The sequence below is a fragment of the Melanerpes formicivorus genome, unplaced genomic scaffold (assembly GCF_026170545.1).
Source record: "Melanerpes formicivorus ecotype bairdi unplaced genomic scaffold, bMelFor1.0.p_v2 SCAF_19, whole genome shotgun sequence".
Lineage (NCBI taxonomy): Eukaryota > Metazoa > Chordata > Aves > Piciformes > Picidae > Melanerpes > Melanerpes formicivorus.
The window spans coordinates 3,243,810-3,270,345 of record NW_027142371.1 but is presented as its reverse complement, the minus strand read 5'-3'; the positions used below and the strand labels follow the sequence as shown (position 1 = coordinate 3,270,345).

General features: G+C 44.8%; 1 long non-coding RNA gene across 1 annotated transcript in view; it reads right to left on the bottom strand.

Moving 5' to 3' along the window:
* Positions 1-10,957: 10,957 nt before the first annotated feature.
* Positions 10,958-26,536, bottom strand: part of LOC137447114 (uncharacterized) — a 31,640-nt gene continuing 16,061 nt past the window's right edge. Inside the window, exons 2-4 of the long non-coding RNA XR_010988786.1 lie at positions 23,454-23,569; positions 19,471-19,589; positions 10,958-11,044 (exon numbers count right to left, since the gene is read on the bottom strand). This is a non-coding gene — a long non-coding RNA (uncharacterized lncRNA). The remainder of the gene's footprint in view (positions 11,045-19,470; positions 19,590-23,453; positions 23,570-26,536) is intronic.

Here is a 26,536-nt window from a genome sequence, read left to right as displayed (position 1 = left end):
ACAGATTGGCTTGGGTTGGGAGGCATCTTTCAAAGGTCAGCTGATCCAACTCCCCAGCAGTAAGCAGGGACATCTTTAACTAGATCAGGTTGCTCAAAGCCATGTCCCACCTGACCTTGAAGGTTGCTAGGGATGGGGCACCTACCACCTCTCTGGGTGGTAGGCATTTCCATCGCACAACTGTCTTTTTGCCCATGAGCTTCTCCCTGGGTGCTCTGATGGGGTCAGACACCAGCATCCTAGAGGACATAAACACTACACCCCATGCAGGACCATGCCTTTTGTCTATCACCGCCCCTCCATCTGGCTTGGAAATAGCTCTCCAGTTTGCTAACTGGTGCTATTGAGCTGGTCACCATCAGAAGAGCACACTCATCCTCTTTCCCAGCCTTTCCTGCTTTCTGGCACTCCTAGATGAAAGCATCCAAAAGACTCTTCTTTTAATACTGGCACACCACACACACCCCCCCACCAGCACCCCAAACACATATCCAGCTTTTAAAAACACAACTCAGAAAGGTCTTTTTGGTGACAGAACTGATGACCTTAGAAAGGAAAACCAATTTCAGGATTTTTCAGCTTCCTGTAGATTCATGGACAAAGAAAACTGGCAAATATAACTAAAGAAAAGCAAGTTCACCTATCCTATAAGGCTGTTTTACTGAGGGACAGATCTAAAGAGGGGTAGCACTGCTTCTGGAGCGGGGCGGGGGGGACTAAAACAATTAAACCAACAGAAAGGCACTGGGCTGTCTATGCAATTATTTTATAATTGATATTACAGAAACACCAAGCAGCACATCCAGTCTTGGGGACCAGACCTGTCCACAATAGCCATGCACCACAGGACTGAGACCAGGGGCTCCTTTTGCTGAAAAGCCACCAGGCTGTCATCAGATGCTAACAGTAACTGACCCTGGCCAGACTTGCCATAACAAGCCAAAGAGAAAAAGCTCTGCACATCATTAGCCATATTCCTCAGCATCCTTCAGGCATCCAGTCCCCATCCTCTACTTCATTTAATTTAGATAATTGGTTTCAAAGCCCTGTTTGACTTCTGTTTTCCCTGCTTGTGCTCCCTCTTTGCTTCAGCTTCCTCATTGCCCAAAGAGCTGTTTTGTCACCGTGTTCCATACCTTATTTTCCTTTTATGTCTACTGACTGCCTCCAATGCTACTAATCCTGTCTAATAAAGATAGAATCATAGAATCAACAAGGTTGGAAAAGACCTCAGAGATAGGATAGGATAGGGTAGGGTAGGGTAGGGTAGAGTAGAGTAGAGTAGAGTAGAGTAGAATAGAACGGAGCAGAATAGAATAGAACGGAGCAGAATAGAATAGAACGGAGCAGAATAGAATGGAACGGAACAGAATAGAGCAGAATGGAACGGAACAGACCAGGTTGGAAGAGACCTTCAAGATCACTGCATTCAACCCATCATCCAACACCACCAAATCAACTAAACCATACAACCAAGCACCCCATCAAGTCTCCTCCCAAACACCTCTAATCAAGTCCAACCTATTACCTAACACCTCCTGACAACTAAACCATGGCCACATCTGATCTTTTTTGAACACCTCCAGGGACGGTGACTCCACCACCTCTCTGGACAGCACATTCCAATAGCCAATTACTATTTCTGGGAAGAACTTTCTCCTCACTTCAAGCCTAAACTTCCCCTGGTGCAGCTTGAGACTGTGTACTCTTTTTGTAGTGCTGGTTGCCTGGGAGAAGAGACCAACCCCTACCTGGCTACAACTTCCCTTCAGGTAGTTGTAGACAGCAATAAGGTCTCCCCTAAGCCTCCTCTTCTCCTGGCTAAGGAACCCCAACTCCTTCAACCTGGGAGATGCAGGCAGCAAGGGAGGAAGGGCTCACTGCTAGAAACAATGTAAATAGATCAAACTTTCACCCTGCACACCTCAAATGATGGGAACCTAGAAGCGAGGCAGCAGTTACAGGCCTCAGCCACTTGTACCGGCAACGCCGTCTTTCATAAGCATGCAATTTAGATTCAATAATATGCCTAATGAATGGTAATTAAAAACAAATTGCAATTAAACCACTATTTAATGAGGTTTAACAGTGACGTGATAGATATGCATCTATCACCAAGTTCAACTTCAATAAATATTTTCTTAATAACAAACTGGCATTTAATTAGTAGGGGGAAAAATGTTGCTGTGAAACCTAAATTCAATTAAAATACACTTAGGGCACTTACCCACTTAATAGTATGTGTTAATAAAAGAAAGAAAAATATTTAAAAGGCTTGTTCATTTCTGTTTTGTTCTTTTCTTTAGAAGGGTAATGGTTACAAGAATTGAGTAAAAGGAATTTAATTGATTGTGGTGCAGACCTTGACAGGCTGGAGAGGTGGGCACAAGCCAACCTCATGAAGTTCAATAAGAGCAAGTGCAGGGTCCTGCATCTGGGTTGAGGCAATCCCAGGCACAAATCCAGGCTGGGCAGTGACTGGCTGGAAAGTAGCCCTGAGGAGAGAGACTTGGGGGTGCTGGTGGACAAAAAGCTCAACATGAGCTCTCAATGTGCACTTGCAGCCCGCAAAGCCAATCAGATCCTGGGCTGCATCAGGAGAAGTGTGGCTAGCAGGTCGAGGGAGGTGATCCTCCCCCTCTGTTCAGCCCTGGTGAGACCCCACCTGGAGTACTGTGTCCAGTTCTGGAGCCCCTATTACAAGAGGGATGTGGAGGTGCTGGAACATGTCCAGAGAAGGGCCACAAGGATGAGCAGAGGGCTGGACCACCTCTCCTGTGAGGACAGACTGAAGGAGTTGGGGCTGTTCAGTCTGCAGAAGAGAAGGCTCCGAGGTGACCTAATTGTGGCCTTCCAGTATCTGAAGGGGGCCTACAGGAAGGCTGAGGAAGGACTTCTCAGGATCTCAGGTAGTGATAGGACTAGGAGGAATGGAATGAAGCTGGAGGTGGGGAGATTCAGGCTGGATGTGAGGAGGAGGTTCTTCACCATGAGAGTGGTGAAACCCTGGAATGGGTTATCCAGGGAGGTGGTCAAGGCCCTGTCCCTGGAGGTGTTTAAGAGCAGGCTGGATGAGGCTCTGTCCAGCCTGATCTAGTGTGGGGTGTCCCTGCCCATGGCAGGGGGGTTGGAACTAGATGATCCTTGTGGTCCCTTCCAACCCTGAATGAAATTATGAAAGCATCACCCGTCACTGATTTCAGCTCCCTACCCCGCGATATCTGCGCCGCGACATGTGTGAGCCAACGACCAAACCAAACCTGCAGAGGCTCTGAAGTTTAAGATTAAACAAAGGTGACAGTTTACAAAGTCATACTCAGAATTCCCACTGCACCTTTCTCACTAACTTTTCCATGGTACTTTATGATCCCATTATCATAAATATTTGAGCACCTACACCAAAAAAACAAAAAAATTCAAATAGAAATAAAATGTTTTCTTTCTTCCTGCAGATGCAAGGTTTTAATATTTCATGGGGCTTTATTTGCTTAGTGGGAGAGGGCAGGAGAAGTTTAGTATTTTGAGCTTAGCATATGTCAAATGTTTTGCTTGAAACTGAGGTTTGTGAGATCTTTATTTCTCATAAAAGATATCTCAGTAGCTTAAGCCCTGATCCTACTTGTCTGCTGTGCTCCCAAGACTCCTTGTAGTGGCTGATACTTTAATTGCTCCAGCACTTATTATGACTTGGACTGAATTCAGATAAAACATTTTGTAGTGGGGAAAAAAAAAATAGCTTTTAGAAGAGCACAGAATTATTGCAGAAAACATGGATTCTTAAAACATTGACCACTGTTCATCAACTGGTTGGACCTGGGAAGGATTTATTTGGATAGAGCCTCCAACCTGGTTAAATCTATTGTATTGTATTCTAGTCTAGTCTAGTCTACTCCAGTCTAGTCCACTCCAGTCCAGTCTACTCCATTTTGTTCCATTCTGTTCCATTCCATTCCATTTCATTCCATTCCATTCTAGTCCATTCCATTCTATTCTATTCCGTTCTGTTCTATTCTATTCTATTCTATTCTATTCTATTCTATTCTATTCTATTCTATTCTATTCCGTTCTGTTCCGTTCCATTCCATTCCATTCTATTCTGTTATGTACCATTCTATTCTATTCTAATTCTATTCTATTCTATTCTATTCTATTCTATTCTATTCTATTCTATTCTATTCTATTCTATTCTAATTCTATTCTATTCCGTTCTATTCCGTTCTGTACCATTCTATTCTATTCTATTCTATTCTATTCTATTCTATTCTATTCTATTCTATTCTGTTCTGTTCCGTTCCATTCCATTCCATTCCATTCCATTCCATTCCATTCCATTCCATTCCATTCCATTCCATTGCATCCTATCCCATCCCATCCCATCCCATCCCATCCCATCCCATCCCATCCCATCCCATCCCATCCCATCCCATCCCATCCCATCCCGGAAACATGAAATAAAAACTAAATCAACATTTTGCAATTCCCTTTTTACAGAATTATTTACTGGGTATTTCAAGAGAAGAACTAGGAAATAAACCAAACCAAAATGTTTTCCTCACAGATAGGACCCAGAGTCCTTTCTTCTGTGCCTTCACAGGACCTACCGCAAGGGGTCTGGCACACAAAAAGGACCTGCCAGGAGGTCAGATTTACAATACAAATGCAAGCATTTCCCTAAGGCAAAACAAAAAAGGCATTTTTCAGTGTTTCAGTCTGTAGAAATTTGTACATAGTGACATTGTTGTATAGCAACCTGTGACACATACACAGGTATGTTTATTATTGCTGACAGTATGCAACTCACCTACCTGCAGTCAGAAACAGGCTTGCAGGAAAAAATGGCATGACATCAAACATAACTTAAGTAAAGAAGAAAAACACACTGGGACAACATTTGCCATGAGTTCACTGTGACTTCTTCTTCTTTAAGAGTGGAAAAGACTAGATATAAAAGACACACTTTTAGCTCTTAGCTCGTTCCTCTTGAAGACAACATCAGGAACAGGAGATGATAATCACAAACCTGGTCTCCCTGGATAGCTTCCCACTTAATCCCACCAGCAGCTGCTTGGCTCAGACCTCTTCTCTTTTCCTTACATATCACAAACAGACTAGAATGAGGACTACTAGTTTTGCATTTCAGTATTTTCTGTGGGACTTAAACTGCCAATCTTGGTTTAAAGTGATTGATCCAGCATTGCACAGTACTATTTGAGAAAGCCAAAGAGCCAGACATAGGAAATAGGTAACAGATAAGCAATGTGAGAATGACTTACCAAATATAGCACATAAAATCCTGCCACATAAACAGAGCAATAGCATACACACCCAGCCAACCCATGACTGATCCTGAAAGCAGGCATGGTGAATGTGAAGGATGTTTTCCTGGCATATTCCAGCTTCAGATATGATGTGGATAACACTTAGCAATAAATAATGCTCCTATGATTCCAGTTTTCAAGCATTTCACAATCCACTGCTAAATGTGACATCCTGGATGAAACAAATGACTTGATTAAGGGCTTATTAACATTGAAACAGAACTGACTTCATGAATTATGACAGGTCCTACTGTATATGTCACACTGCATCAGAGCTGAAAGCAAAGATGCTGTCCCTACTTCAGAAAAAAGCAAGTATTTAGTGAAGGAGATACCCACTCCACAGCAGCAGGCACAGCAAGAGCCTGGTTCCAGCAGGAAGAACAGAAATTCACAGCCAGTGTTTCAGTTTGGTGTCACCTAGAGCACTGTGGTGGCTGTTGTATATCTTGCTGCACTCCTGCTTGGATGGAACAAAACCCTTTTAACTTGAATAAAATATCTGGGCATCCTACAAACTTCATAAACTGTTGTGCTTTGAAGAAGCCAATCTTCCTCTGCTTTCCCCAGTTAAGTTACTTTCTTAGAGGTCAGAAAGATGCCATGGGGACCTTGGAAAGATGATTTATGATATGGATTATTGGATAATACTGGAAATGGTTCAGCATTGCACCCAGTTTTGATACCAAAAGGCCACCTGCAATGCCACCCACAGCTCAGTGTCATCTTGTCCAGAGCCCCAGTCACAGACTAACCGTGGCTTTGCCCTCTGAAAAGGCTGGGTGAAATCAACAGGCTTTGGGCTATGTCAATACTTGCTCAATTAACTATGATGGCCCAGATGAAACTGGAAGTCTTTCAGATTTGTCTTGCTAATCACTTGAAGGCTTTCAACATTTTCACTTCATCTAGAAGAAAAGTTTAAAATAAAATAAAAGAAAATAAAGGGATAAAAAAGAGAGAGAGAGAAAAGAGAGAGAGAAGAGAGAGAGAGAGAGAGAAAAGAGGGGAAATGGAGAGGAAAAAGAGAACAAAAAGAGAAAGAAATGGGAAATACAGAATCAGACACTCTGAAAAAGAATTTGGTTAGGGTTGGCTAGATGACCTTGCAGTCATCCTTGCCAGAAGAGGTAATGCTCTTAAAAAGGAGAGAGCAGACTACCATCACTGAGACAACCAAAGATCTAAACAGCCAGGAACCATTCTTCCTCCCTCTAGTATTTCCCACCCAAAATGGCAGAGAGCTGCTGACTAAAGAAAGACAGTGCTTTAACACTCTCGGCTTGTGGCTAGCAGTCTGGCATCTCTGGTGATGCTCAGCTCAGGATGAGACAAACAGAAGGCCCATGCCAAGTTGTTTTGCAGTCAGTGGCCTGTTGCCAGCGTGTCATTTTTCACAGAAAGGACACAATACCAAACAATCTGGCTGAGGATGAATAAAAATGTCATCTGTGTTCACTCCACTTCAGGGGCTTGTGGAGTATTGTTCTCTTCACGTGCAACAGAATCCCAGGTGACCCCACAGACACAGCAAAGGATGCTTCTCAGGGACCTGTTGGTCAGTCATCCAACCTTGACAAGGAACTCACATGAAACTATTACATTTTAGAGCAGTGATTAAAAGGAGTTCAGTTCTTTCATGACCTGGAAATGGTTTAAATTTTGCCTACTGAAAAATTTGACTCCTTTCACCCAGCAAAGAAGCACAAGAATGAGACAATGAGACAGCACGGAACAGCACGGAAGAGAGAAGTGTTAAACAGGAACAGCAAACCATCAGATTTGCACATTGCTGGAGATAAAAAAGAAAAGATGACTGAGAAAAGGCTGACAAGATTTATCTGCCATCTGCAAAAAAAAAGAAAGGAAGGGACAAACAGAAATAAACATACAGATGAGAAGGCAAGAGGAATGAAGGGTGGTTTATTATCGTAGTGGACCCTTCACTGGCTGAGCTCTAAAGACTTTACTGATACAGAGATGTGGGTTTGAAACAGAGCATGTGTAATTTTTGTCCTCAGAAACTGTAACTGAGACAGCCTCATCTTGGGCCCCAACCCAGGAAAAGTATACAGGAGGTACCCAAGGAGCCAAAGAATCATAGTTGGCTTTTTATGTGTTTCCCTAGAGAAAGGTCTCCATGTTTGACTGTTCATTTCCACACCATCTTACCCATGCTGGCATACAGTTGGAACAGTTAAGGGTGCAAGGTAAAAATTCTTTTTTTTTTTTTTTCCCCCTGGTTACATTGAATTCGAGATGCTAAGAACTTCTTGAGATTTCTTCAGCCTCCTCATCTCCTAAAGACAGTAATGGATGTTGGAAGTATGGAGTAACATGCACAAAATCCCAGACAAATGGGCTGTACCAGTTGCTACTACTGGGAAAGTGGAGCAGGAAGCTGGAGATAAAGTGAATAGAATAGAATAGAATAGAATAGAATAGAATAGAATAGAATAGAATAGAATAGAATAGAATAGAATAGAATAGAATAGAATAGAATAGGAATAGGAATAGACCAAGTTGGAAGAGACTTTCAAGATCACTGCATCCAACCCATCATCCAACACCATCTAATCAACTAAACCATGCAACCAAGCACCCCATCCAGTTCTCCTCCTAAACACCACCAATGATGGTGACTCCACCACCTCCCTGGGCAGCACATTCCAATGGCCAATCACTCTCTCTGTGAAGAATTTCTTTCTAACATCCAGTCTGAACCTCCCCCGGTGCAGCTTGAGACTATGTCCTCTTGTTCTGGTGCCAGTTGCCTGGAGCTCCCTTTGCCACCTGAGTGTGTTCCTGCCAACAGCTACTGCTATGATCGGATTCTAAACGGACCCCTCAAGCCGAGATTTTCATGCTTGGACAGAGATGACAAAGAGCTTACAACAAGTCTCTATGAACCATCTGTAAATATCAGAGCAGAAGACAAGCTGGGAACTGAGGAGAGCGTGCATTCCTCACCTTCTGCTGCGCAGGGAACAGAGGTGCTGGATATTTAATGTTGGGAGGTTTTTATTCTCATTTCCCACGGGAAGATTGTCCATCCTCACTGGTGAGCTAACAGGCTCTGACAGGCAACTCCTTGAGCAAGACATGAATTTACTGAAAAAAATAAATAATTAAGAGAATCCCATAGAAGACCTCTGTGATTTGAAAGCTGATGAATTACCCAAAGAATAAGGACAAACGCTACTGGAAGAAAGCTGGTGAGGGGTTTCCTGAAGGGAGGTTGTAGCCAGGTGGGGGGTGGTCTCCTCTCCCAGGCAACCACCAACAGAACAAGAGGACACAGTCTCAAGCTGCACCAGGGGAGGTTTAGGCTGGATGTTAGGAAAAAGTTCTTTCCAGAAAGAGAGATTGGCCATTGGAATGTGCTGCTCAGGGTGGTGATGGTATTGCCATCACTGGAGGTGTTCAAGAGGAGACTGGATGAGACATTTGGTGCCATGGTTTAGTTGATTAGATGGTGTTGGGTGATAGGTTGGGCTTCATGACCTCAAAGGTCTTTTCCAACCTGATCAATTCAATTCAATTCAATTCAATGCTATGCTATGCTATTCATCTATTATTCTATTCTATTCTATTCTATTCTTTTCTTTTCTTTTCTATTCTATTCTATTCTATTCTATTCTATTCTATTCTATTCTATTCTATTCTATTCTATTCTATTCTATCCTATTCTATTCTAATTCTCTCCTATCTCACATCCCTTTTCTCCCATCTCTCAAACCAGGGTCTGCTCTCCATAAACTACATTGTTTGGTAACCTTTGACTTTAAAAAAATAATCATGAGGACAGATTCCCCCACTTGCCTCAGCTCCAGAAGCCATGTGAATGGCAGCTGTAGGGCAGACATCCCAGACATAACTGTATTCAGCATCAGCATACTCCATGACCTGCAGATTCACCTGGCTCAAACCTGTGAGATAAAGGTCATAGCTTAGAATAATAGAATCACTAAGGTTAGAAAAAATCTCTATGATCATCAAGTACAGCTGTCAACCCACCACCACCATGCCCACTAAACCATTACCTGAAGCACCACATCTCCACCTTCTTTTGAACACCTCCAGGGACTGTGACTCCACCACCCCACCCTGTTAGCCTGTTCCAATAGCTGGACACTCTTTCAGGAAAGAATTTTTCTTTATATCCAACCTGAACCTCTCCTGGTGCAACTAGAGACCAACATCCACCTCACTAGGACCACCTGGAAGGAGTGAGATGGTGTTCCCTCAGCCTTTTATTCTCCAGGCTATACAAGCCCAAGTCCCTCAGCTGCTCCTCACGAGACCTGTCCTCCAGACCCTTTACCAGTGTCATTGTCCTCCTCTGGACCCATTCCAGCACCTCAATGTCCTTCTTGTAGTGAAGGGCCCAAAACTGAAGCCAATATTCAAGATGCAGCCTCCCCAGCACCAAGTACAGGGACTTTATACAGCCTAGACTGCCACCCCACTCCAGCCCCCAGGCACAGTACCAGGGTGATGCTGTCCTACCCACAGAGAAAGGGTAGGGCTGACAGCACAGCAGCAGGCTGGGGTTCAGCATCCAAGGTGCTCTCCACAAACCATAGATGTGATACCTCACTTAAAAAGTGGCTGCAGAAAGCAGTTGCCATAAACTTTCCATTCCAAAGCACTAAAATCTTATATTTGCTTATTAAATTTCATCTGGGGCCCCAGGCAATTGGAGAGAACACCACTCCAGCCAGTGCATTCTGCTTTGCTTACCGCTGCTGACACACAGCCATAACTTACACTGAGAAACTGCAAAGCCCAGGGCTTGGATGCTGGCTAACCATCCCTTCCACCCCTGGCTGTCAGGGTAAAACTGACATCACCTTGCAGGTTTGGGGTTTGGTTGTGGGGCTTTTTGGGTTTGTGTTTTGTGTTGGGTTTCTTGGGGGTTTTTTGGGTGGCTTGGGTTTGTTTTTTTTTTGTTACTTTTAAAAGCCTTATGGGAATGTGGAACAAAAGAAGAATAGCATATCCTCTGGTTAGGAGCCCCTGATTCAAAGACCAGTTGAGACAATGGCAGGATTCTCATGTATTTTGTAGACATTTAATAATAACCCACTGGGTCCAGTTGGAAAGTCAGTTTTCTCAGGGGCCTGCTGGGAATCTGTGCTCCCCCTCCTCGCTGGTGCTTTCACATGGTTGCACACACAGACATGTGGTGTCCCTGCATGTGCTGGCACCACGATAGCCTTGAGAAATCCCCTGGCAGCCTGGAGCTCAGACTCATAAGCTCACATAGCCATGCACACAAGGAGCTGGGTGATGCACTGGGGCTCTGCTCCTGTTTGAATACTGCAAAACGAGGTCTGAGATGATGAAAGTTATTGCAGTAGTACCTCCTACTCTGTGGCAATCAATATAGATGGTACAGACTTGAAAGCCCCAACCCTCTCTCATATGGTGTTTCTGCAATGCTTGGCACAGCAAAGTAGGATGAGTTTTCTAAAAGGTTCAATAAAATTCTGATTCCCCATAAGCCAGGCTTCAGGGGCTCAAGGAATTGCCAGCACTAAGTGCTCAAAACCTGTCAGGTTTCAGAAAGGCTTGAAATTCACTTGGAAGTCATGAAAAAATAATGAGAAATGTAGGGGACTTACTTGCTTTCTGATTTTGGAGCCTAGGACATAGACACCACATGAGGTTTCAAGCTCTCTTCCACCACCCCATGAGGACTGGAAATGTGGGGGTTTGGACCTCTATAAAGAAAAAAATTAAATATTTATTTTATTTTGGTAAATTAAAAGTGAGAATGCAAAGAAATAGCAAGATTACAAGAGCTCAGGCTTGAAGAGAGCCTCCAAGCATGTCTGGGAAGACTCACAATAACATTACCAACCTTAGTACCTGCATGTTCTTCCTCCAAGGCCAATCATAGAATCATAGAATCAACAAGGTTGGAAAAGACCTCAAAGATCATCAAGTCCAACCTGTCACCCAACACCTCATGCCTACTAGACCATGGCACCAAGTGCCACATCCATTCCCCTCATGAATACAATAACCTACTCTCCAGCTGAGGATCAGTTAACATTACAGAAAAGATATTAACCAGCAGCAAGGAGGGACCATCAAGCCTGCAAAAGATGCAGTTAAACAATCAGGCTACCACTTATCTCTTGTTTCAACCCCCTCAGATTATACTGGGCAATTCATATTTTAGCCATTCATCAGAATTAGCTAACTCACAGAATGGGACTTCCAGAGATCACCTAGTCCAAGCTCCTCTGGCTAAAGCAGACTCACCCAGAGCATGTGGTCCAGGAACACAATGTCCAGGAAAGTTTGGAATCTCTCCAGAAGAGATTCAACAACCTCTCTGGGCTCCAGCACCCACACAGCAAAGTTTTCTTTGTGTTGAGGTGGAACTTCCTGTGTTCTTGAGTCCACTGCCCCTCATCCTATCAATGGGCACCAGTGGAGAGTCTGATCCCACTCACTACCTCCACCCTTTAGATACTGATAAGCATTTCTAAGATCCCTTCTAAGCATCCTCTTTTCCAAGCTTTCATCTCTTCCTCTTCAGAGAGCTGCTCCTGCTCCCTGACCATTCTCATGGATACTTGTCAGTATTTCCCTGTCTCTCTCAAATTGAAGGGCCCAGAACTGGACTCTATATTCCAGGTGTGTCCTCAACAAGGCACAGTAGAGAACCTCACTTGACCAGCAGTCTTCTTAATGCACCCCAAAATACTATTGGCCTTCTAGGCTACAAGGGCACATTGCTGGCTCACAGTGAACTTGTTATCCACCAGCACTCCCAGGTCCTTCTGCACAGAGCTGCTTCCAACAGTTTGTTCCAGCCAGTCAAACCCAGAAACAGCACATCTGAAACAAACAGCAGGAGCAGCACACGCTGGAATCAAGCAGTAGCAGAGCTGAAGCATATGCTTAACTCTGCTGAACAGGAATGTACACATGCTTCAAAAGTTAAGCATGGGATTAAATATTTTGCTGGATTGAGGCCAGATGAATTCCAGAGTTACTTTATTGTTATCATTACCATGATCATCATTACTACTGAACAGAGAATGGTCCATGTTCAAGCTGCCTAATCTTCTTCGTAGTAATGTTTTCATGCAATTGATCCCAAATACATAACCTGGAGTTGGCCCATTTTAAATTAAAGATTCAAAAGAGCACGATCAGCAACTATCCAATTTGTTCAGACAAAGCAAACCAGGTCCAGCTACTCTTTTACAGCCCAGGAATGGTTTCAATAATCTGCTGTACCTTAAGAAAATGTTACCTAAAGACAAAACGCTGGAGCAGAACGGGCCGCAAGTAAACAGCAGCAGGAGCATTTGGATGTGCAGAGCAGCAGAATGAGAGGACTGTAGGCATTCCTAGTGTGTTTGCTTTTTAAACACAATGTTCCTGCTGCAAAGAGATGCTTAAGAGCAGATGTTGACATTCAAAACTCTTTTTCATTTAAGATACTAATAGGGGATAACATTACAAAAGACAAGAGGGTAGAGCTGCTTCAGGGAGATTTATTCTTTGCTTTGTTAAAACCGAGGGGCATTTCAGATGTTCAGGAACTGTGACTGTAACACATCTGTATTTTTATTTAATTACCTTTTTCCTAAATGAGATTACAATATGGCATGTGGTGTCTTTCAAAGCAAACACCTGTAGTCAGAATTAGAAGCCTCCCAGCCACCACCGCTGAAGTTCCCAGGGGTTGGGGAGGGTGGTGGGGAATTGTTCAGCTCGGACTCAGGGAAAGCTGGCAACCTCATCAGCAGCCTTATCAAGGCCTCTCCAGATCCAAATAGTTTTCCTGTCTGCACGTTTTTATATGTGTGGATACATATTTATTTATTCATTTTATTTTAAAGCCAGTTCCAACAGGAAAAAAGTAATAGAACAGTGAGAATTTCCTGTGACAGTAGAGCCAGAAATGGGGGGGGGGGGGGGGGGGGGGGAAGGGAGGAGAAAAAGAGAAGAAAAAAACCAGCACAGCAAACAACCCATTAAATAAAATAAACCTAGACAAAGCCTTATGTGAAACTGAAATCAAGCTGAGATGCCCCAGGTGCACCATGGGTCAACCGTCCTTACAGCTCAGCGCTGGAAACGTGCCCAGCTTTTGTGAAAGGTCCCAAAGCCACAGCAGAAGGCTCAAGATGTTGACTGGCCTTGGGCTACACACTTGGCTGCTGCAGAGGCAGTGACCTTTGTTCCTGACAAAGGGTTGGGGTTTGGGGTTTTTTTTTTGTTGGTTTGGGTTTTTTATTTTATTTCATTTTTTTCCAGAGTTCTTGCCTCTCACAGGAAAAAGAACTGCTCAGCAGTTGGGGTTTGCAGCATGAGATTTTGGCACCCCATTTATTTATTCCCAGGCAAAACTCTATTTAGGAAATGGATTTAAGCTCATGGTTCATACTGGTTTCATGTGGCTGGCAGCTTCAGGAGGCTGCGGGCTGAAGTATATCTACAGAGAACGCTGCAAAGCCCTCAGCCTTCAGTTGGTCCTATCCTGTACACCCCAGGACCAGAAGGTACTGTGATCACCATATACAATGACAGGCTTCTCCAACAAACATCCCAACAAGAACCAACCAGGCTGAGGGAGCTGGGGTTGCTTAGCCTGGAGAAGAGGAGGCTCAGGGGAGACCTTATTGCTCTCTACAACTACCTGAAGGGAGGTTGGAGCCAGGTGGGGGTTGGTCTCTTCTCCCAAGCAACCAGCACCAGAACGAGAGGACACAGTCTCAAGCTGCACCAGGGGAGGTTTAGGCTGGATGTTAGGAAGAAGTTCTTCCCAGAAAGAGAGACTGGCCATTGGAATGTGCTGCCCAGGGAGGTGGTATCACACAGTATCACAGTATAACTTAGGTTGGAAAGGACCTCAAGGATCATCGAGTCCAACCTATCAACACAGACCCCATGACTAGACCATGGCACCAAGTGCCACGTCCAATCCCCTCTTGAACGCCTCCAGGGTCGATGACTCAACCACCTCCCTGGGCAACCCGTTCCAATGACGAATGACTCGCTCGGTGAAGAACTTCCTCCTCACCTCGAATCTAAACCTCCCCTGGCGCAGCTTGAGACTGTGTCCCCTTGTTCTGGTGCTGGTTGCCTGGGAGAAGAAGCCAACTCCCACCTGACTCCAACCTCCCTTCAGAGAGGTAGTGGAGTCACCATCACTGGAGGTGTTTAGGAAGAGAATGGATGGGGTGCTTGGTGCCATGGTTTAATTGATTAGATGATGTTGGATGATAGGTTGGACTTAATGATCTCAAAGTTCTTTCCCAACCTGGATAATTCTAATCTATTCTATTCTAATCAGATGTGGACTGTGACATTGCTCTGTATCCTCATAAAGAAGCTGCATGTCATCTTCTGCAGGTCCCACAAACTACCTACTAGCTGGTAATGGTCTCTGAACACAGTGGATTTGCACCATGCTGGTCCCATCACTTGCCATCCTGCTTTTAAAGCCTTTAACTTTATTTTACAAGAAAAATGGAGCCGTGAAAGAGCCCTGTGCAACAGGTGTGGAGTAGGGAAGGGAATCTACTCCTCCACATTTTTCCAGAAGCAAATAAAATCCATCAACTTTCTTTAGGATCAGTGCTTGTTCAGTGTCAAAGCAGTGACGAGAGACACATGGTGCTATTAACACTTAGGTTTCAATTATTATTTTGTATTACCATAGCACCCATGGACTCCCTTCATGGAACAGTAACCCACAGTAACAGACACCGTGCAAAGCCAGCGCAAACAGATGGTTCTTGAACCAGGGAGCCTTCACTCCAAGCCAAAAGCTGACAGATGATGTTACAGACAAGGGGAGGCCATGGAAACCACCTAAGTTCAAGCAGTCAGCAGAGTTCAACACACCCACAACTCTACTGGTGTGAAGGTTTTATAGTCATCTTAGAAAAGGAGTTTTAAAGATAAACTGGGAAAAGGGTCATGAAGGTGCCTTAACAGCACAGGAAAACACGTGAGGGTGTTTTCAAATTGTAGAAACTGGGCAACAGAGTGGCATAGGGGGCTGATCAGAGGCCCAAACTGACATCTTAACCACACACACACAAAAAAATAGTATACTGGGGGGAGAAAGACCATGGAAGACCTTGGGAGTGAAGAGAAGCACATTATGCTTAAGATGATTCAGAACAAAGACTTGAAAGACAGATGCAATGAGAAGGATCACAGTATAACTAAGGTTGGAAGAGGATGATGGGCAGGAGGAGCAAATTATGTAGAGCAAAGAATAAACATGAACAGAGTGAGACTGGATTTGCCAAGGCCAGAATTAGCAATGTTGTAGTAGAAATTGAGCAGCATGATTCTGACAGCTTGAGCAAGCACGTGAGCCATGTAGGTGGACAGAAGAGGGAGGATTTTAGAGAGGCTGTGCAGAAACAAGTGGCAAGAGTTCAACATCACCTGGAGGCACAAACCAAGAAATAATGTCTGTGGGTCCAAGTGGTAGGCAGCATCTTGACATTGTCCATGTTGAGTGCCAGCTGCCAGCTGGTCTTCTGCAAGGAGACATGATGGGGATGGGAATAGCACGGAAAGAGGAGATGTACTGTAAGCAGGGAGGTCTCCATGGCACCAGCATGGGGACAGAAAGCTGAATTTGGGTTTGCAGACAAAAATACCAACAGATATGATTTATAACACTAAAGGACAATGACCAAAAAGGGTGTCCCTTTGGGCCTGAGAGGAATGGTAAGGAATGCTGGGGAGCTTCTGTTCTACCTCTCCTTTCTCTACACACGGCTAAATCATTTCTTCCTCCTGAGAGGGCTCATCTCTACTGCTCGTAAAAACAGTTCCAAGAAAGTAGCTGTGCTCTCTCCAACATTCATGCCTTCCCTTTTCAGCTGAAATTAAGCAATGGAAAACAGGATGACTTTTCCAGCAAACATGATCTTACAGCACAAGCCTCATCTTATTATAGGCAGAGTATTTTTGTTTATTTAAAAGGGAAAAACAAACAAAGGAATACATCCTACAACACATACCTCTATCCCTCACCCACAGAAACACTTCTTTTTAGGAGGTTTACAGCTCACTGCTTGAGAGGTCCCTTTCATGTCAGAACCCACATTGAAACCTTGGCAGGGCAAACTGCCTGAACCAATGCCCACACTCTGCAGCCACCCCAAACTTCCTCCTCCATCCCTCTTCCTAAACACTGCCTCACCCTCCAAAATGTCCCATGTGGAAAAACAAACTAAACTTCATCTTTGACTTTAGATTAATTGAAAAGCAGAGCATTTTACAAGATTCTTTGTCCACCATCGATCTGTCCTTCTGCAAGCTTCAGAATTGCCATGGATGTACGAGCAGCAATGAGGAGGTTGGTGCTGAAGGTAGGTGCTGCAGGTGAGAATAGAATAGAATAGAATAGAATAGAATAGAATAGAATAGAATAGAATAGAATAGAATAGAATAGAATAGAATAGAATAGAATAGAATAGAATAGAATAGAATAGAATAGACCAGGTTGGAAAAGAACTTTGAGATCACTGAGTCCAACCTACCAGCCAACACTATCTAATCAACTAAACCATGGCACCAAGCATCCCATCAAGTCTCCTCCTGAACACCTCCAGGGATGGTGACTCCACCACCTCCCTGAGCAGCCCATTCCAATGGCCAATCACTCTTTCTATGAAGAACTTCTTCCTAACACCCAGCCTAAACCTCCCCTGGTGCAGTGTGAGACTGTGTCCTCTTGTTCTGGTGCTGGTAGCTTGGGAGACCAACCCCCACCTGGCTACAACCTCCCTTCAGGTAGTTGTAGACAGCAATAAGGTATCCCCTGAGCCTCCTCTTCTCCAGGCTAAGCTACCCCAGCTCCCTCAGCCTCTCCAAAGCAGATGTGTTACCCTACGTGTGGTAACTAACGACCTGCTGCACAGTGCTCCTAAACTCTTGCAATCTTTTGGCAGCAGTCACTTTGTCCAGTTCCACTTCAAAGCTACCTCTGTGCTTTCAGAACCATAGTAAGAGCTCTCTCTAATTACAATGTGTTTCCAGTATGTTTCTAATCATCATCATTAAGGGACTGAACATAACCCACAGACATACAGAAGTGTAAACATGAGTAGTAATTATCCCAACCTCTTCACTGGTTTCAGGTAACGATCACACCATATAATTAAAAGTTGCTGCTCAGTTTATGATGGCCTGTTTTAAGAATCACATTATCCTGGGTGCTTCTTGTTAAGGCCAACTAAAGGTTAAGGTCTGTAAAGGAGGGGGAAAGTGTGTTTTTAAAATATTTTAAAGGCTTTTATTCATATAAAGTCAATGCCTGTGACCTGCTACGAATCAGCAAAGATGAAGACATCTGCCTTGTGCTATTCCAGAGTAAACAGAGCTGCTGCAGAATTGTAAGACAACTTACAGTTGGAATTTCAGCTTAATTTATGGTAGAGACGCCACTGGCGTTTCTCAGTGTAGAAGTGTTCATGTGAGTGTTAATCAAGTTAACATGGGTGCTAGAAGCTCCTCAAGCGCAGCAGCTCAGCACTCACAGATGTGCTAATATTTGCCATAGTTCTCAAGAAGCTAGTGGGAGAGGAAGGGAGAGATGGTCTTGAAGGCAGGACTTTGAAAGGGCCTCCAAGACCATCAGACAGTGCCATGCTCACCAAACATCCTACCTAATACAGTGCCCTTTATTATACTCCTCTCCATCAGCTTTGGCTTTAGGTAAATCGAGAAGCAGATCATTTTATGTGACGCTTCATCCACCATCAACCTGGTCCTTCTGCAAGCTGCAGAACTGTCATAACCCCATCTCCCATAAGCAAAGTATACAATGCTTTTGCCATACAATTTGGTAGGTACTGGTGACTCTTCTGGCCACTCAGGTGGCACAGCCAGGCTGCGGACAGATAAATAATACGTGCTGAAAACTCACCTCCTGCTTGCCTGTGTGCCTGCTGCATGCATTCCACGCACACAGGATCTCGTTTCAGGATTCTTCCATATTTAACCATGTCAAACCTGACTCATCTAACAGGGATCTACAGCCTCCCAAAACTCCAAAACAAACCTGAGGGCTTAAAGACATGAACAAACCTCTCAAGCATCTGCTTCCATGTGGTAAATGCCTGTAAGTGGCCTGCATCAAGAACAGTGTGGCCAGCAGGAGCTGGGAAGCCATTCTGCCCCTGTACTCAGCACTGGTTAAGCCACACCTTGAGTACTGTGTCCAGTTCTGGGCCCCTCAATTTAAGAAGGACAATTTAAGAAGGACATTGAGACACTTGAATGTGTCCAGAGAAGGACAACGAAGCTGGGGAGAGGCCTCAAGCACAAGCCCTAGGAGGAGAGGCTGAGGGAGCTGGGATTGTTTAGCCTGGAGAAGAGGAGGCTCAGAGGAGACCTTACTGCTCTCTACAACTCGCTGAAGGGTGGTTGGAGCCAGGAGGGGGTTGGTCTCTTCTCCCAGGCAACCAGCACCAGAACAAGGGGACACAGTCTCAAGCTGTGCCGGGGAAGTTTAGGCTGGAGGTGAGGAGAAAGTTCTTCCCTGAGAGAGTTGTTAGTCATTGGAATGTGCTGCCCAGGGAGGTAGTGGAGTGACGATCCCCGGAGGTGTTCAAGAGGGGGTTGGATGTGGCACTTGGTGCCATGGTTTACTAGTCATGAGGTGTTGGGTGACAGGTTGGACTTGATGATCTTTGAGGTCTCTTCCAACCCTATTGATTCTATGCTATATCACTTAATGCACAGCAAGTATGAATTTGGGCCAGCTTAGCCGATTCTTCTGAAAGCTAAAGCAATGGAGAAGATTCACATTTTTACACAGACACAAGGTCTTCCATCGGGTGTCTCACCCTAAGCTATAATCTTTCCTGAGCAGAACTGCTTGAATTGTTTTCTTCATGAGCTATGTTTTGCTTGGGGGCTTGCTGTTTCACTAGTATCTTGTTTGTGTTTGAAAAACAAATCTTTCCCCTTGTTTTTCAGAGAAAATACCCAAAATGGAAAATTATTGTTGACACAGGTTCCAAATCTTGCCAGTTTTTCATTTTTCTTGGTAAATCATGCTGGAACCACCTGGCCACTGGAAAGACTGAAATAAATATAATATTTGCAGAATACCTTTCCAAAACTTTGTGATGACTTTTCACCATACCTCTTCCAGTTTATCCTTGGCTTTGATGGGGAGTTCCTGGGTGACCTTGCGACACGATTTTTCTGTACCATCGCTCCCTATTTGTCGAGATAAAAGAGTTCTGGTCTCCAAATAAGTGACTTTTCATCAGAAAAAAAAATGACAGTTTGTCAAATTGAAGGTTACTGCAGAAATAGATTGCCTTTGAATAATTACAGCTTTTGAGGGGGGGAATATTCCTCCAGTTGAAGATGGAGATCCCAGCGAGAAACAAACAAAAAACCACTCAGTTATAGTAATAACAGTAATAATAAACAACCCCAAAAGAGGCTATTTCAAACTATACCAAAGGCTTCCCCTTCCCGCCCCCCCCCCCCCCCCCCCCCACAAGCTCTCTGGCATAAATAAGAGGCCCAGCTTTGATCACAGCCACAAAGGTGGATTTTCATTGAGTGTGAGCTAGCACCACCCACCAGTCATGCCCAAACATCTAATATGGAAATGCAAGTTGTTAGGCACGTACTCCAAACAGGTTGACACCCACTTTCATGGGTGCAGTCCAAGGCATGTCCTAAACTGCTGCAGAAAAGCTGGCAGGGGCGCAGAGGGCTGCCATCAGCCCCACTGCCCGTCAGCCATCTGTGCCCACAGGTGGAGATGCAAAGAAAGAAACATTCCACCCTGTTCCCAGAGGATGGGTTCAACCTCTTCCCCCAAGTGAAAAGAGCTAAGCCACGCTCACAGTCCTCAATTCATAAGTGTTCATCTATGAAATCGGATTCCCACCCCTCTCCACTAAGACTCTGCTATTTCAACCCAGCGCAAGATGTCAGGATTTTTGCCAACATGAGCACAGCTGTCAAAATCTCATCCTTGGAAAGATTCCCAGATAGACACATGTTTTACCCCAGCCAAAATGGTCAAACTTTGCAGAGAAACAGTCAGAGAGGAAAAAGGTTCCATATTGTCACTGCAATAGCTTGGGCTTGCTCACAGCCAGACAACTGGGATGTGGTGTTTTAATAGCTGAACCATTAAAAGCAACAGGCATCTTGCTATTGACAGCAATAAGAACAGACTCGGTGCCTTTGGCACGAGATTATCAAAAGCAGCATTGCAGGAGAGGAAATCAGCTTGTTTGGATTTGGGAGACAACAAATAACAGGGGAAATATGCTTGCAATTTTCTGTTGCTGTAGCATGCTTTTCTGTATATCTGCACCACTTTTGCCTGGTATTTCCAGTGGAAGGCTATGAAGTCTTAGGTCTAGATTGCACTTGGGTTCACATTCTCCTGAGCCTACCTGAAAATCTAAGTCTAAGAGACTTGGCTGGACTTAGCCATTATTGCACTGGGAAGGATACAGAAAGGTTTCTCTTCGGACTGTCCCAGGGACTAGAGACAAGCATAGCTCTGAAGCCCTCCTGCACACTGCTGCAAGCAGTGAGCAGCAGGAGGAGGAGCAGGAGGCACTGAGGCTCTGGCCATGCTGACAGAGCACATCTTTCATGTTCTGCCTTTGATGAGGACCTTGAGAAGAGGATCCCTAGCCTGGTGTTCTGCACCCTCCCATTACAATCACACACTGCCCAGCCTGAAATAAGCAAGACTCCCAACTCCCTGAGCAGGCAAGAATCAAACTATTTCTTCTGATCTGAGATGTGAGGAGGACAAATTATTTTGCTCAGGTCACACACAGGGGCAGTGCCAAAGCTCACAGAGGTCCAGCAACTGCTTGATCCTTCGTGCAAAGGGGACCTGCATGTGTTTCCCCTCTTAGCATGGCCCGATTTGCGTGCAAGCAGCAGTCAGCCAGCAAGAGGTGAACTCCTACAGCTGAGGGGGTGAGGGGGTGGGGAGGGGAGGTGGCATCAGAAACAGCAATCATTATCCTCTTTACTGGAAAACGTGTATCTGAATGGCCAAATTTACTAGCTGTTCCAGTTCTTTATGAGATTTATGAGGCTTAAGAAAAGAAATTTACTAGAAAGACATAAAACTTCAGTGGTTTGAAATGGAAATGTTTGCAAGGGACTTGGGATCAGCTGGATTCAATTGCAGTCCTGTCTGAAGCAGGGCGGGCTTCACTTCAGGGCTGAGGACCTCAAACCTTCCGTGACCTGACCCTCCAAAGATAGCTAGAGATTAAATCTGACTAGGGAGCCAATGCTCCATCATTGGGAGGAGCTGTGGTACTCCAGATAAAGGAAAAACAGAGATAGTGGAGATGATGGGGAGCACATGGCAGAGACGCTCAACTCCTCTTGTGTGAACAAGCCCAGTCCTGCAGGGCAAGTCCTGAGCTCAATATCTGGTAAATCTAAACTTCCTAATCCTGGACTGCCCATCCTGGCACTCCTGGTTCTGCAGGGCTTATTACACTGCATGGAAAGCTAACCCTGAACCTTCTGCATTTGCACCCTGATGGGAGCAAACCAACCCGATCTTCGGGCACACTCAAGGGAACATGGGGCAGGGATGCTTGTGTGACTCTGCATTCTAGCCCAGTGCTCTCAGCACAGGACCAGTTCCCAGCAGAGGCATTTGAGTGTCCCTGTACCTTCCTCCTGGCTTTCCCTCTGTTCACAGAGAAAACCTTCCTGGCTCTGACAAAGCACATTGCCTCAGACACCACCCCAAACTCTCTACTTAGGGCATTTCTCTCATGAGAACAGGCTGAGAGTCCTGGGGCACTTTAACCTGAAAAAGAGAAGATGGAGAGGGGAATCTTATGAATATTTATAAAAGGTGGAGGTCATAGACTCTTCTCAGTGGTGGCCAGTGATAGAACAAGGAACACTGGATACAAACTAGAACATAGGAGGTTTCCCTGGAGCTTAAGCAGAAATTTCTGTACTTCGAGGGTGAAGTAGCACTGGACCAGACAGCTCAGAGAGCTTGTGGAGTCTCCTTCACTGGTGATTTTCAAAACCCACTGTGCAACTTGATCTAGTGATACCTGCATTAGCAAGGGGATTGGACTAGATGATCTCCAGAGGTCCCTTCCAATCCCTGATATTCTATGAATCCAAGACATCTTATCTCTGGGCTGAATCTGACACAGTGCAAAACAGAAACCAAATTCCCCTCCAAGCTTAACAGACAGGACAAGAAAACACTTGGAAATGTTGTTTTCCCCATATCAGAAGCCCAAAACCACATTACACACATCTCTTAATGAGGGTAATAAGCTTTAACTGCACAGCCTCTGAACTGAGCTCATCATCCACTTAGAGTAATATTCCCTTCACTGCCTTGTAGGGCATGTTGGGATAGGTTGGCCAACACTTAACACCTTTGCATTTGCCAGCATTTGTTCCTGGCTCTAAAACAAACACTAACAACATTAAAGATTTCCAAAGGGTATCTGAAGGGGTGGAGAGCTGCCACAGATGCTGCTGCTGAGTTTACCCCTCCTCATCTCACAGGATGCTTGATTACAGCAGGCTCGTGCAGGATTCACACCTAGCAGCTCACAACTGCTCTAATGGCTATCAAATTCAGTGTGAGCTGGAAGGTACCAGTGGTTTCTTCTGCCTCTCTCCTCCCTCTGAGCTACCAGAGAATATCTTCCTTCCTTCTTCTGCGTATCCTATGTCTCCCAGACTGGGCACATAGCAGCCTGGCTCACCTGGCTGGCAGATCTCACTGAAAACAGCCCGGCAGTTCCCAGCTCATAATCCCTTTCGCTGGGACTGCCTTTAATCCTGCGTAATTGAAAATACCAAACACTCTGTTCTGATACAAAGGGAACTTCTTTCATGTAAAGCCCTGGAGACTCCAGTGAGAGAGCGCTGCTGTCAATACAGGCTTTCCCACAGCAGATCAGCTCACCTGCCCGGGCTCCTGCCCCGCTGCTCCATGATGCCATACCGCAAAATGCACTTGGCAATGTTCAGCTTTGCTGTCTGAGGAGGCAGAGTTTTGCATAATTCTGCTCAGACATCATTTATGTCCTGAAATGTGATCTTTGGCTCACTCTCCTTAGCTTGAAAATTACTTACAGCACTTATTTGCGTACTGATGTTCAGAAAATCATCTTCATCTGTTTCAGACATCCAACTTCATGGCTTGTTCTGATAACATCTCACAGGAGGGAAGCCCACAAATTCACCATGCTCTGTATAAAGACATATCTACTTGTTAGAATTAGCATCAGCATTATCTTTGTCAGATCTCTTACCAGACAAGCATCATTATGAACATTTTCTGGCCCTGAAGTCTGTTTATTCAGGTAGTTTCACTTAGCAATTAGCTTTTGAAACACTCAAGCTTACTTCTCAGTCTACTTAGAGCAGAAGTTAGGAGCATCTCACAAGTTGAGCCAGTGCTTTGATCAAGTTTTCTATAGAACTGGCCAAACATACTGCCTCAAAATCTGTAAGCGTGGGTTGTGACAAAGAAATGAAAATTTGAGCCTGGTTTGGAAGACACCAAAATATCTTTTCAGCAGCAGCAGCAGCAATGTGAACTATTGTCTGGAGGGAAAGACAATTCTGGCTCTTACCTTCTAGCTCATTGCATGACACAAAGCATTTGTGGTTCACTCCCAAGCAGTGCAGCTCAGCACACACCAAGCCATAGCTGCGGTCCTCCCGTAGCTTCTCCAAGAAAGTAATTGACTAAGGGGTGTTTGCCAAGCCTTGATCTTTCTAGATTCTCTTTTCCCAGGACTCCCATTCCCTTGTCCCTGTCTGTGATCTTAAAAGGAAAGTTCACTGTTACTGACATAATACTAGAATTTGCTAAATCATCTGCAACACAGTGAACTGTTAACTGCTTAATGTGAAGCCCAAAATCAATTAGGGTCATAGAGTCATAGAATGGTTTGTATTGGAAAAGACCTTTAAAGTTAATCTAATTCAACCCCCCTGCAGGGGTACAGCAGGTTGCTCAGAGATCCAAACAACCTGACTTGGAATGTTTCCAGGGACAGGATATCTACCACCTCTCTGGGCAACCTGGGCCAGTGTTCCACCACCTCCATTATAAAAACTTTCCTCTTTCTACCTAGCCTAAATCTCCCAAGGGGTAATTACTCCTTGTCCTGTCCCAACATGCCCTGCTAAAAGGTCTGTCACCATCTTTTTGATTGGCCCATTTTAAGTAGTGAAAAGGACACAATAAGAGTAGAGTAGAGTAGAGTAGAGTAGAGTAGAGTAGAATAGAATAGAATAGAATAGAATAGAATAGAATAGAATAGAATAGAATAGAATAGACCAGACCAGACCAGGTTGGAAATGACCTATCTATCACCCAACACCATCTCATCAACTAAACCATGGCACCAAGTGCCACATCCAGTCTCTTCCTAAACACCTCCAGTGATGGTGACTCCACCACCTCCCTGGGCAGCACATTCCAATGGCAAATTATTCTTTCTGTGAAGAACTTCTTCCTAACATCCAGCCCAAACCTTCCCTGGTGCAGCTTGAGACTGTGTCCTCTTGTTCTGGTGCTGTTTGCCTGGGAGAAGAGATGAACCCCCACCTGGCTACAGCCTCCCTTCAGATAGTTGTAGACAGCAATAAGGTCTCCTCTGAGCCTCCTCTTCTCCAGGCTAAGCAACCCCAGCTCCCTCAGCCTCTCCTCACAGGGCTGTGCTCCAAACCCCTCCCCAGCTTTGTTGCCCTTCTCTGGACACCTTCCAGCATCTCAACATCTTTGCTAAACTGAGGGCCCCAGAACTGGACACAGTTCTCAAGGTGTGGCCTAACCAGTACTGAGTACAGGAGCAGAATGACCTCCCTGCTCCTGCTGGCCACACTGTTCTTGATGCAGGCCAGGATGCCGTTGGCCTTCTCAGCCACCTGGGCACACTGCTGGCTCATGTTTAGCCTACTACCAATCAGTACCCCCAGGTCTCTTTCTTCCTGGCCACTCTTCAGCCACTCTGCCCCCAGCCTCTAGCACTGCAGGGAGTTGTTGTGGCCACTGTGTAGAACCCAACACTCAGATGTGTTAAATCTCATGCCCTTGGACTCTGCCCATCTGTCCAGCCTGTCTTGGAGTTTAGGTTTTAGAAACCCGCACTTATAACCAAATTTAGCCTTAACTGTTCTGTATTAACCTGCATATTTTTCAGATCACTAACTAAATGTCCCTGTGCAAACTGACTAGTGAATGAGAAATGTTTTCAGGAAGGAAATGAAATTTTCCAGAAACCTGAGAAACTCTGACCACTGAAATAGCACATGAAAAAAAACCAACCCATTTCAAACCCCTCTTATACTATTTGTTAGTACACAGGACTATAAACATTTTCTCCAGTATCATTCCTTCTCCCTTTATCTCTATCTCAAACAGATTTGTAGCTTGGGTCACTGTAACATACTGCACTCTAACACATTTCAGCTGAAAGTTCCAGTAAGGCACACAGCTCTTTGGAGCTTTCTACAGGCTTCAACTGTTGAGTCTTTCAGCTTCTCTTCCAATCACAGCCTTTAATACTGCTGGATATCACAGCTCATACACAGATTTACTAATATAGCTCTCTTTAACCAACCAAAAATAAACCATCACAGTGTAGCATCCCCACTCTGAGTAGCAGGCTGCTACAAATATGTGCTTAGCCTTGAAGCCATTGTTGGTGTTTTCCAAATTTATCAAGATCACCAGTACGTACACGAAGGGAAAAACAAAATAAGAGAGGGAGAGAAACAGGGACTGTTTGCAAAGGGAAACAGATCCTTCTTCAGATGTTATTCAGGGGATATCTGGTTTCACTGGTCAAGTACAGTTTGTCTAATCTGGCTTCAAAATCATTGTTCACCCCTTAAACTACCTTGGTTGTATGAGACAAGATAGGAGTCTTTAGGAGGCTGGCAGAGTGAAGAGAGGAAGAGAAGGAGGGAGACAGAAAGTCAACAGATCAATAAAAGCACTTTAGGATAATGGCTCTACCACAAGCAGACCAGGTCTGGATTCCAGGCCAGTCCCTGCACTGCCAGGAAATGTGCATTTGCATGAATCAAACATTAAACCCACAGCGAGGCAGAAGGTGAGGATCTGGTTCTGCCCCAGTCCTCTTTCAGGGGGGTGGTTCCCTTCCTGCTCACAGTTGGCCATATCCAGTGTTCTGATCACG